The sequence below is a fragment of the Hordeum vulgare genome, chromosome 2H, assembly GCF_904849725.1.
Source record: "Hordeum vulgare subsp. vulgare chromosome 2H, MorexV3_pseudomolecules_assembly, whole genome shotgun sequence".
Lineage (NCBI taxonomy): Eukaryota > Viridiplantae > Streptophyta > Magnoliopsida > Poales > Poaceae > Hordeum > Hordeum vulgare.
The window spans coordinates 50,637,766-50,650,657 of NC_058519.1; the positions used below are offsets into that span (position 1 = coordinate 50,637,766).

Genomic DNA, 12,892 nt, shown 5'->3' on the forward strand with positions numbered 1-12,892 from the left:
AACCATCTTACCTGCTCGGCGGTAAGCGAGTCCATCTCGTTGGTGTATTGCTTGTACAATAGGTTCACTTTGCTTGCCACCTCCGATACCAAGTCCCACTTGTAAGCCAATGTAGGAAGCCGTACAGGGTTGCCGTGGTCATCCCAGGTATTCCACTTTGAGGTTTTAGGACGTCCAACAGGAAGGCGTTCCCATCTCCATACCGAAAGTAGGAGCATACAACCACCAACTCCACCATCCTTTGTGGACCTGCGACAAGCATCGTCCAACTACAAGTAACAACAAACATGCATCAGTTTAGCAGAAAAGGATAATAGAGAGTACTTACTATTAACAATTTATTACCTGCCGATACAAGTAAGCCAGTGCGGCCGAGCCCCAACTGAACTTGTTGTCGAAAATAGTCAATGCCTTCAGCCACATCCATGGAGCATTCTTGCCAGTGCCATCAGCGAAGATAGTCCTAGAGATGACGTACCACATGTACACGCGAGCATACCTCTGGATCACCTTGTCATTTGCGTCCTCAGGACAATGAGCAAAGTTGGCGGCAATCCAAGTGAAAGGAGCGCCGGCCGGGACTCTATCTTTCTTCCCTCCATCTTCTACTTTCGGCTCTGGAGGCGACATACCAATAAGGGCCTCCATTTGTTGCCGCCATCCCTCGGAATCAGTGCTCATACAAAGGGGCTTCCCCTCGATCGGAAGTGCGGTGATCATGGAAACATCTTGAAGAGTAACTGTCATCTCTACGGTCCGGAGGTGAAAACTATGTGTCTTCGGCCTCCACCGATCAATAAGTGCAGTGACTGCTGCAGCGTTCAGATTGGGCGTTGACCGACTCACAAGCTGAATGAATGGAAGGAGTCCTGTCATCTCGATGTATGGTGTGTACCGCTCATCGTACTGCATTACAGTCGATGGCCCGTGAGACCGGATCTTAAAGGGCATAAGCTCCTGCAAACAGATAGGAGTGAGTGATATCATTACATTTTCATCATATTAAATACATGATTTTTTATCATATGATCTACTTACCATTTTCTTCTCCGACATCAAATAGGCCCGGTGTTCAACGTCATAAACATCATTCAAAAGCCACACCATCCTACAAATCACAAAAAATACTCATATTCAAAAAAAATACCCATCTACTAATCCACTCATCTACATATTACTCATATCCTAACTACTCATATGAATCTACTCATATCCTAACTACTAATATGAATCTACTCATATCCTAACCACTCATATCCTAACTACTCATATCCTAACTACTCATACTAACTACTCATATGAATCTACTCATATCCTAACTACTCATATGAATCTACTCATATCAATCTACTCATCTACTCATATCAATCTACTCATATCAATCTACTCATCTACTCAAACAAATACCTATTCCATTTGGATAGAGGGATGGGAAACGGAAGAGATTACCTAGTAGCCAACCTTGGGGGATTAATCCAAGGAAGAAATCAGCAGATCTGAAGGGGATGGGGGAGGGGATTCGGACTTGGAGTACAACAAATTAGAGGACGTCTAACTTGTTTTTGCAGGGTATGTGATACGTCTCCAACGTATCTATAATTTTTGATGGTTCCATGCTATTATCTTGTTAAACTTTGGATGTTTTGTATGCCTTTTATATCTTTTTTTGGGACTAACTTATTAACTCAGTGCCAAGTGCCAATTCCTGTTTTTTCCGTGTTTTTGACCCTTTTCAGAGGAGGATTTTAAATGGTGTCCAAACGGAATAAAACTTCTAAAAAGATTTTTTCCGGAAGAGAAGATACGCAGGGGATGTGAGAACCAAGGCAGAGGCCACCAGGGGAGGCCACAAGCCCCCTAGGCGCGACCAGGGGGCCTGCGCCTAGCAGGCTTGTGGGCCCCTTGTGGCTCGTCTGCCCTACCTCTTCCGCCTATAAATTCCTGAAAAATCCAAAACTGCGAGAGAGATCCACAAAAATACTTTTTCGCCGCCGCAAGCTTCTGTCCCATCTGGGGCCCGTTCTAGTGCCCTGCCGGAGGGGGATTCGGATACACAGGGCTTCTTCATCAACACCATGGCCTCTCTGATGATGCGTGAGTAGTTCACCATAGACCTTCGGGTCCATAGCTAGTAGCTAGATGTCTTCTTCTCTCTCTTGGATCTTCAATACAAAGTTCTCCGTGATCTTCATGGAGATCTATCCGATGTAATCTTCTTTGCGGTGTGTTTGTCGAGATCCGATGAATTATGGGTTTATGATCAGATTATCTATGAATCTTATTTGAGTTTCTTCTGATCTCTTATATGCATGATTTCATATCCTTGTAATTCTCTTCGAGTTGTGGGTTTTGTTTGGCCAACTTGATCTATGATTCTTGCAATGGGAGAAGTGCTTGGTTTTGGGTTCATACCATGTGGTGACCTCACCCAGTGACAGAAGGGGTAGCGAGGCACACATCGCGTTGTTGCCATCAAGGGTAAAAATATGGGGTTTACATCATCGGTTTGAGTTTATCCCTCTACATCATGTCATCTTGCTTAAGGCGTTACTCTGTTCGTCATGAACTCAATACACTAGATGCATGCTGGATAGCGGTCGATGTGTGGAGTAATAGTAGTAGATGCAGAAAGTATCGGTCTACTTGTCTCGGACGTGATGCCTATATGTATGATAATTGCCTTAGATATCGTCATTACTTTGCGCGGTTCTATCAATTGCTCGACAGTAATTTACTCACCCACCGTAATATTTGCTATTTTGAGAGAAGCCTCTAGTGAACACTATGGCCCCCGGGTCTACTTCACATCATATTTTCAGCCTTACTCTTTTACTTCGTTGCACTTTCCGCCTTCAGATCTCACTTTGCAATCAATCTTGAAGGGATTGACAACCCCTTTATAGCGTTGGGTGCAAGCTCGTTTGTGTTTGCGCATGTACTCTAGACACTTGGCCTGATTCTCTTACTGGATTGATACGTTGGTTCTCAAAACTGAGGGAAATACTTACTGCTCCTGTGCTGCATCACCCTTTCCTCTTCAAGGGAAAAACCAACACAAGCTCAAGAGGCAGCAGAAGGATTTCTGGTGCCCTTGCCGGGGAGGATCAAGTCAAGAATAGTCTCCCGTCAACGTGTCAATCTCAGGCACCGGGGATTATTCTAAGTGAAGCTCATCCAAGTAAGTGTCGCAAACTCATCTCTTGCATTTACTTTTTTTTGCCTCTCGTTTTCCTCTCCCCCACTTTTGAAAAACAAAAATGTACAAAAATATTGGCCTTTTTTGTTTGCCTTTCCTTTGCTTGTGTGCTATGTGCCTTCAATATGCTTGCATCTTCGCTTTCTGAAAATCTAGTGATATGGATCCTCACCCACTTGCTAATCTCTTTAAGAGATCCACTTATGTGGAAACAATTGCTAGTGAGTTGAGTGCACTTGAATTTCTCTATGGAGTTTTGCTTGAGATGCGTGAATCTGAAAATCGTGATGAAGAAATTTATGAAATGATTCACGAGGGCTCCTTGAATGAAAAGCACGATTGCAATGATTTCATTATAAATTCTATTAATGACAATCATGCTAAAAATATGCAAAACCCTAAGCTTGGGGATGCTAGTCTTGCTATGTCCACTACTTGTCGCAATGGTCATGATTGGGGTAATGATTTTTCTTATGATTTTGAAATTTTTTTTAAGCCTCATGATGAATATGATATTTGCAATAATATTGAAAGTGGGTTTGGAGAAGTCATGACTTTAGTTGATGATAATCCCACTATTTTTGAAGAGCGTCAACTTTGCATGCATGTGGATCATGAAAGGAATAACCTTTGTGATAGCTATATAGTTGAATTTGAATATGATACCACATGTAATTATTATGAGAGAGGACAATATTGTGGTAGAAACTATCATGTTACCAAATTACCTTTCGTTATGTTGAGATTGATATTGTCTCTTTCTTCTTCCTTGCATATGTTATCTATTGGTTGTTTTGACATTTTTTTCCTATAAAATGCATGTGCATAGGAAGTATGTTAGACTTAGATGTGATTTTCACATGCTTTATGATTCTCTCGTTGTGCTTCAATTCTTGTCTTTTGTGTGAGCATCATTGAATTATCAATGCCTAGTTAAGGGCGTTAAACAATAGCGCTTGTTGGGAGGCAACCCAATGAATTTATCTTTTCTTTTTTTGCTTTCTGTTTTGTTGCGTCCACACCATCATAATTCTGTTATGATTGTGTCTTTTGTGTTTCTTTTTGTGTTTGAGCCAAGTAAAACCTTTATGACTAGTTTGGTGATGGTTGTTTGATCCTGCTGGAAAAAGACAGAAACTTTTCTCTCACGAAATTATTTTTCGTTTTTATCCAGAAAGAGCTTTTGAGTTGATTCTTTTTGCTGCTGGTTGATATGCCATTTTCCTAGGCTGTCGTAATTTGTCAGAATTTTTGAGGTACCAGAAGTATACGAAGTATACAAATTTCTACAGACTGGTCTATTTTTGACATATTCTGTTTTTGTTGTGTTGGTTGCTTGTTTTGATGAAACTATGGATAGTATCGGGGGGTACTAGCCATGGAAAAGTGAGAATACAGTAATCTAACACCAATATAAATAGAAATCAATATTGCTACAGTACCTAGAGAGGTGGTAGTTTGTTTTCTTGTGCTAATGATATCATGAGTTTCTGTTTAAGTTTTGTGTTGTGAAGTTTTCAAGTTTTGGGTGATGTTCTCATGGACAAAGGGATAAAGAGTGGAAAGAGCTCAAGCTTGGGGATACCCAAGGCATCCCAAGCGAAATTCAAGGACACCAAAAAGCCTAAGCTTGGGGATGCCCCGGGAAGGCATCCCCTCTTTCGTCTTCAATCCATTGGTAACATTACTTGGAGCTATATTTTTATTCACCACATGATATGTGTTTTGCTTGGAGCGTCTTGTATCGTAGGAGTCTTTTATTTTTGTTGTGTCACAATCATCCTTGCTACACACCTTTTGAGAGAGACATGCACTCATCATGAATTTGCTAGAATACTCATTGTGCTTCACTTTTATCTTTTGAGCTAGACCATTTTACTCTATGTGCTTCACTTAGATCTTTTAGAGCACGGCGGTGCGTAACTTGGTAGTTGGCTTGTGATATGAAAGTAGTCCCAAAGGTGATAGGTACCCAAATAGGATACAATAAAACTTCCATCTTCATGTGCATTGAGTAGAAAGAGAAGATTGATTCCTCTCAATTAGTTTTGAGACATGGATTTGGTAATATTAAGAGTTATGTTAGTAGGGTGTTGTGAATCTAGAAATACTTGTGTTGAAGTTAGTGATTCCCGTAACATGCACGTATGGTGAACTGCTATGTTAGGAAGTCGGAGCATAATTGATCTATTGATTCTCATCCTTTGTGTTGCGGTCGGGATCGCGATGGTTCAAACCTACCAACCCTTCGCCTAGGAGTATGCGTTTAGCACTTTGTTTCGATTACTAATAAAAACTTTCGCAACAAGTATGTGAGTTCTTCATGACTAATGTGAGTCCATGGTATAGATGCACTTTCACCTTCCACCATTTCTAGCCTCTCTAGTACCGCGCAATTTTTTCCGGTGCACAAACCCACCATATTCCTTCCTCAAAACAGCCACCATACCTGCCTACTATGGCATTTTCATAGCCATTCTGAGATATATTGCCATGCAACTCGCACTGTTCTGTCTCATGACTTGTGCCGTCACTCTCATATTGCCATTGCATGATCGTAAGATAGCTAGCGAGATGTTTCAACGTCATACGCCAAGCTAGATCGTTGCACATCCCGGTACACTACCGGAGGCATTTCCTATAGAGTCATCATCGTTCTAAGCTTTGAGCTGTGAGTAAATAAAAGTGTGATGATCATCTTTATTGGAGCATTGTCCCATGTGAGGAAATAAAAAAAAGAGGCCAAAGTTTCCCACAATAAAAAAAGGCCAAAGAGCCCAAACAAAAAAAGAGAGAGAAAAAGAGAGAACGGACAATGCTACTATCTCTTTCCACACTTGTGCTTCATAATAGCACCATGTTCATGATTGAGAGCCTCTCGTTTTGTCACCACCATATACTAGTGGGAATCTTTATTATATAACTTGGCTTGTATATTCCAATGATGGGCTTCCTCAAAATTGCCCTAGGTCTTCGTGAGCAAGCAAGTTGGATGCACACCCACTAGTTCTCCTTTTGAGCTTTCACATACTTATAGCTCTAGTGCATCCTTTGTATGGCAATCCCTACTCATTCACATTGATATCTATTAATGGGCATCTCCATAGTGCTTTGATATGCCGAGTCGATGTGACCATCTCCTCATTTTTGTCTCAGAACCTCCACCACACTCCATTCCACCATAGTGTTATATCCATGGCTCACACTCATGTATTGCGTGAGAGTTGAAAAAGGTTTGAGAAAGTAAGAGTGCGAAAACAATTAGTTGGCCAATACCGGGGTTGTGCATGATTTAAATTAGTTGTGTGGGGATGATGGAGCATAGCCAGACTATATGATTTTGTAGTGATAACTTTCTTTGGCCTTGTTATTTCGAAAGTTCATGATTACCTTGCTAGTTTGCTTGAAGTATTATTGTTTTCATGTCAATAGCAAACTATTGTTTTGAATATTACGGATCTGAACATTCATGTCACATGAAAGAAGTTAACAAGGACAACTATGCTAGGTAGCTTTCCACATCAAATATTCAGTCTTTATCACTTCCCTACTTGAGGACGAGCAGGAGTTGAGCTTGGGGATGCTTGATACGTCTCCAACGTATCTATAATTTTAGATGGTTCCATGCTATTATCTTGTTAAACTTTGGATGTTTTGTATGCCTTTTATATCTTTTTTTGGGACTAACTTACTAACTCAGTGCCAAGTGCCAGTTCCTATTTTTTCCGTGTTTTTGACCCTTTTCATAGGAGGAATAAAACTTCCAAAATGATTTTTCCGAAACATAAGATACGCAGGGGACGTGAGAACCAAGGCAGAGGCCACCAGGGAGGGCCACAAGCCCCCTAGGCGTGGCCAGGGGGCCCCGCGCCTAGCAGTCTTGTGGGCCCCCTGTGGCTCGTCTGCCCTACCTCTTCCGCCTATAAATTCGTGAAAAATCCAAAACTGCGAGAGAGATCCACGAAAATACTTTTCCGCTGCCGCAAGCTTGTGTCTCCGCAAGATCCCATGTGGGGCACGTTCTGGTGCCCTGTCGGAGAGGGGATTCGGATACGGAGGGCTTCTTCATCAACACCATGGCCTCTCCGATGATGCGTGAGTAGTTCACCATAGACCTTCGGGTTCATAGCTAGTAGCTAGATAACTTCTTCTCTCTCTTGGATCTTCAATACAAAGTTCTCTGTGATCTTCATGGAGATCTATCCGATGTAATCTTCTTTGCGGTGTGTTTGTCGAGATCCGATGAATTGTGGATTTATGATCAGATTATCTATGAATCTTATTTGAGTTTCTTGAGATATCTTATATGCATGATTTCATATCCTTGTAATTCTCTTCGAGTTGTGGGTTTTGTTTGGCCAACTTGATCTATGATTCTTGCAATGGGAGAAGTGCTTGGTTTTGGGTTCATACCGTGCGGTGACCTCACCCAGTGACAGAAGGGGTAGCGAGTCACGCATCATGTTGTTGCCATCAAGGGTAAAAAGATGGGGTTTACATCATTGGTTTGAGTTTATCCCTCTACATCATGTCATCTTGCTTAACGCGTTACTCTGTTCGTCATGAACTAAATACACTAGATGCATGCTAGATAGCGGTTGATGTGTGGAGTAATCTATACTATTAAAGGAGGATCTGCCATCGTGATGGTTCGACCTCTTACGATCCCCACTTCCTCCCGCTAGCACTTACACCGATTTTTTTCATTCCTTCATAAACCAGACGATTAAATAAAAAAAAACCCCTCCCCACCTCGTACGGTCAACAGGGCAAACCGGTTCACTAAAAAGGCCCTCAACAAGGTTAACCCACCGATGCCATGTTACTCCTTCATCGTCCAGGAATGCGCAAGCACGATGCCACGATCCATATGCCATCTCTCCTTCGTTGATGCCGCCAACCGCTCAGAGGGTTACAGACTACCACTCCTCCTCTCCGCCACCGCCACCGCCGCCGCCCCTCGTTGTCGCCACACCCCTGTAACCGCCCGTATCTGCTTAAGCGTGGGTCACGGTCTTGCCGCCCGCCGATTCTTTGCTCGGCCGAGGCTTAATCTGCCTAAGCGCGGGCTACGAGGGGTGCGTCTCCGTTCGAGCAGCTGGGTCGTCTCGGCCGCCACCCAGGAACAGGGGCCCTTCTTCGAACAACCTCCAGTGCAGGCCGCCGCCAGGCTCCGCGACGAGAACGGCGACGAACAAGGTCCGCCAGGGAGGCAATGCCATACACGGGCACCCAGCTACTAGCACCAGGGTCGCGGGACGTCGAGGGGCTCAGTCGGATGGCCGTCGCCTAGGAGGGGCCATCCGAATGCTCACCGCCGGTACACATGGCCCGCCCGCCTGCCTCTCTACGATGGGAGAAGTTCGACGATGAGGTAGGGTACAGGGACTACGACAATGCGGAGGAGGCTGAGGAAAGGGGGAGGTTCGCTAGGCGGACACGGGCAGGTGACACCACACCTAAGCCGCGTGCTGTCTTCGTCCTCGACGACCAGGGCCGGTGCATCGCTGCCGCCTCCAAGCGCATCGTCACCATCGTCAGGTGCTCCACATTCAATTTTCTCCTAGCTATCAGTTCATACTTGAAATGCATTATCCAAGTTCATCTTGCAAATTTGTGTAGTTTATGACGCGAACAATCATCCATTGGAGTGCATAATCAGGACGGTATTCAGCAGCACGCACTGAGTGCTTTCTTCTCTGCCAGTCGTCATAAGTGATTCCCCTCTTCTTTGATTACTTGTTTCAGGCATGTGTAGGTGGTCAACAACACAAACTTCAGCGGTGGCATCGCTCTATACATGATTACCTATCTTTCCATTGATAGAGAAAAAAGAGTTACAATGTCATACACTCAAACTACATACGCTGGATGGCGTAGATGGACGCAAACTGAGCAAGGGGGAGGGGATGCTCAGACCAAATACAATCAGGTTAAGCGGCATGAAGTATCATTTGTGCAGGTATGTGCTAAGATTGTTGCCTACACACTGCTTGTTACAGTTTGATGGATATGTTGTTTGAATGTGATTCTAATCTGCTTGTTTATTTTCTTACAATTGGTCCTCAGATACGATTCAAGTTATACTTGGAACAATCACATAACATGGTGTTTCTTTGTGCAGCATGGTGTTTCAGAAATACATAAATTGAAGGTTATGAAATATGAACTCTGAACTAATACTCTGTGTACTATCCAGAAACTAAAATTAGTACTAATATTTTTGAAAATAAATGATTCATAGAGTTTTAAACGTTTAGATCATGAATGCATCTACAAAGATACATGTACCAATGGATGCCAAGATGTGTTCCGTGTTACGAAGCATCATGTATGTATGTTTCTTCTAGGCAGCTTACACACATGCTTATTTTGTTAGTTGCGCAAATTTAGCAGCTCGAATTTAGTGTGCATGTAATGATGCTTCATAGATCAGAGCTGACATTCAACCAACAGGAAAAGGTACAGAAGACCTTATGTTTTGATGTTATATGGCAATTCATATGCACAGTTTCACCTGCCAAATTGACAACACATCTTTTATCGAGTTCTCATAGCTTTTCATGATTTCCAAGTTACTGGATCGACCTTCTTTACATTCCAGGCGTTCCATTCTTAGACAAAACTCCAACGCTTGGTTAATGTTAGCTTTCTTGATTTTATTTTTAGCCAGTAAATCTAAGCTATGTAAGATGCTTGTTTATCCCGGTTATGGACAAACTCAATGGTGATGGTATTCCTGGAGCAGTGATGCACCCCTGCCTCCACGACCCACACACAACAAGCCAGTTCAGTACATGGTTATGGACCTTCTTCTAGCATTATGGTTTCTGCATTGTTAGCTGACCCTCCAATACACCCGCTGCAGCCTTCCTATCACAACCTTAACCTCGGGTTATCAAATTAGTCCAATTTAACTTTCTTTCATTTTTAGCATCATCGATGGTCAGTTGACGACCCTTCTGTTGTCTTAATGAAAAGGAGAGTTAGCTGGCGAGAAATGTCCCTTCCTTTTAGTATTTGTTTGTGTATGAATGTTTTCATGCAATCATGGTGATGACAATAATATGCTATAATATAATGATATGAATTAACCCATAGCTTACTTCTATAAAACAAATAGGATAAATATCCAAACTGGATTGAAAACACTATGAATTGGACTAGCATATAACTTTTAAGTTCACATGACATATACAATTGTGGTGAAATATTTTCCTTAGGTACCACATTAATCTGTGCTTATAAGAATCAGATAGCATCTCCAATTTGTTATCTCAAAACCAATAAATATGTAATTGAATGCAATATAGCTCCCTGGGTACACAATGGGCTTTAGCAATCGGCAAACACATCATCGACATGTTGTACTCCCTCCGTTCCTAAATATAAGTCTTCTTAAAGACTTCACTAAGGGTTAGATACAGAGCAAAACAAATGAATATACACTCTAAAATATGTCTACATACATCCGTATGTAGCCCCTTAATGAAATCTCTAAAAAGACTTATATTTAAAAACGAAGAAAGTATTTTCATGGCCGAGCACCCCACTCCCCATCCTCAAAAATATATATTATGAATGACTGTAATTATTAGTGAGAACGCCGATGAGGTGGAGTTGGGGAAAGGCTATTCTCCATTACGTAACCGCTACAACCGAAAACCGAAGCACCATTGTTTCGTACGCCTCCCGTCATCACAGTGGCAAACGCATGGATTGGTCACCGGTGGTAGACGGTGGGGAAACATGTCTTCTCCTTTCATGTTGCCAGAGAGGGAGAAAAGCTCTTATAAGAGAGGGTGAGCCATGTTGGGGTGGTGTATACATTTTCTTGTTGGAGCTGTGGGGCATAAGCGGTGATAAGACAGTCCAAAACTAATTGCAAAGCCTTCTTTCAGGTCCATCGCATGATGAAAATTATGAAAGAAATAATGAAGTCATCACCAAGATACTAGCTATGTAGAAATTTTTCATCTTTAAGTCTAAATTTATTATTCCGTGGCAACGCACGGGCATTCGGCTAGTATATATAGGTTCTCCTCACTCCGTTCCTAAATATAAATCCTAAATATAAGATATTTTAAAAATTCTACTCCCTTCATAAATTAATACTAAAATATTTAGAGTACTATTTTAGTAATCTAACCGTTCTTATATTAGTTTATAGAGGGAGTATTATGTACTACATACGCAGTAAAATAAGTGAATTTACACTCTAAAATATGTCCATATGCATCCGTATGTAGTTTATATTAAAATCTATAAAAAGTCTTATATTTAAAAACAAAGGAAGTAATGTGTTTTTTAGGCTAACTTTAGCCACATATTAGGGCAACATTATATAGCTTGTGTTTTACACAAAGCATACCCTAAAATTCATACGTGAAAGAAGCTTCCAATGGTATAATTTTCACGTTATACATCACACATACTACTAATTTAGTCAATAGTCACAGGCCTTCTTGAAAGACACATTAGGCCCTATATATATGAATGGGGGAGTATTTCTCCACACACAAAAACACAGTACTATTTTTTTGTGAAATAAAAATAATAATGTACTACAAGAAAGTCTCCAAATATAAAGCTAATGCATTGTACTGCTTACAGGCGATGACCCATTTTGCATTTGTCTAGAACATTCCGGAGTAAACTGTCCCACTGGTTCATAAACTTGAACCAGATGCACACTTTTGTCCATTAACTAAAAAATTACGCATCGAGAGCCAAAATCATGTTTAAGTGATATGCTTTGGTTCAAAAAGGTTTAGAGAGAACTTGTGTGCGATGAAATTTTTGTGTTGGGGTCCTAAAAGACGCATTCCAAGGTCAAAATGTCATTGCACTAGCAGGCAAAATGAGTCACGGAGGTAGAGGGTGGCCAGGGTGGGTCATGACCCATCCTGAGATTTTAAAATAGCTTTTATACCATAGAAAAATGCTAAAAATAATAAATAAATAAATAAATGTATATGTACAGTATTATTGATGGTCCATCCTGATTCAGTGGGCTAGGTCCGCCACTAGGCCGAAGGCGAGGCGAACGCCGCGTCGATGGCTCAACCCGCACTTGCATGTATGTTTTTTTTTTTTAGTTTAACATGAGAGAAGGAATGAAAATGGGTTTGAGGTTGAGTTAGTTGCAGTTATTTATATGAAGGACGTCTTTTCATACAAATTGTAATCTTTAGATCACTGCCAACCACTATTAGATTTGACCATTGACTACAAATTGTGAACCGATATGTCACACTATTTATATAGATGTGTCTCTTTTATCTGCATATTTGGATGCTTGTACGGCTTTCCAGTGATTATGGAAAGAGAGAACTACTTTTTCCAGTGGCGGAGCTAGGAAAATTTAGGAATCAGGGCGGATTGCAAGATAAATGAAATCACCATCGAATATTTGGATATATATTATGCAACTATAAACATTATACTCAAGAACCAAAAATTAATAATAGTCCCAAGTAGAACAACCAATACTGCATTATTCATTCACATAATTTCGAAAAAAAGGAATTAAATACAACAACTAATAGCTTAGAAAATCATATATCTGCTTATAAAACATCTCATCATATCTGAAATTTAACAACTTTTGATTGAAATTCGTTGATCTCGAATGATTGAACTGTGGGATCAATAGAAGAGGTGCCTAGAGAGGGGGTGAATAAATTACTTGCATAA

The 12,892-nt window shown here is 41.3% G+C and overlaps 1 pseudogene; it reads right to left on the minus strand.

Moving 5' to 3' along the window:
* Positions 1-330: 330 nt before the first annotated feature.
* Positions 331-1,167, minus strand: LOC123429643 (annotated as a pseudogene).
* Between the last annotated feature and the right edge of the window lie 11,725 nt (positions 1,168-12,892).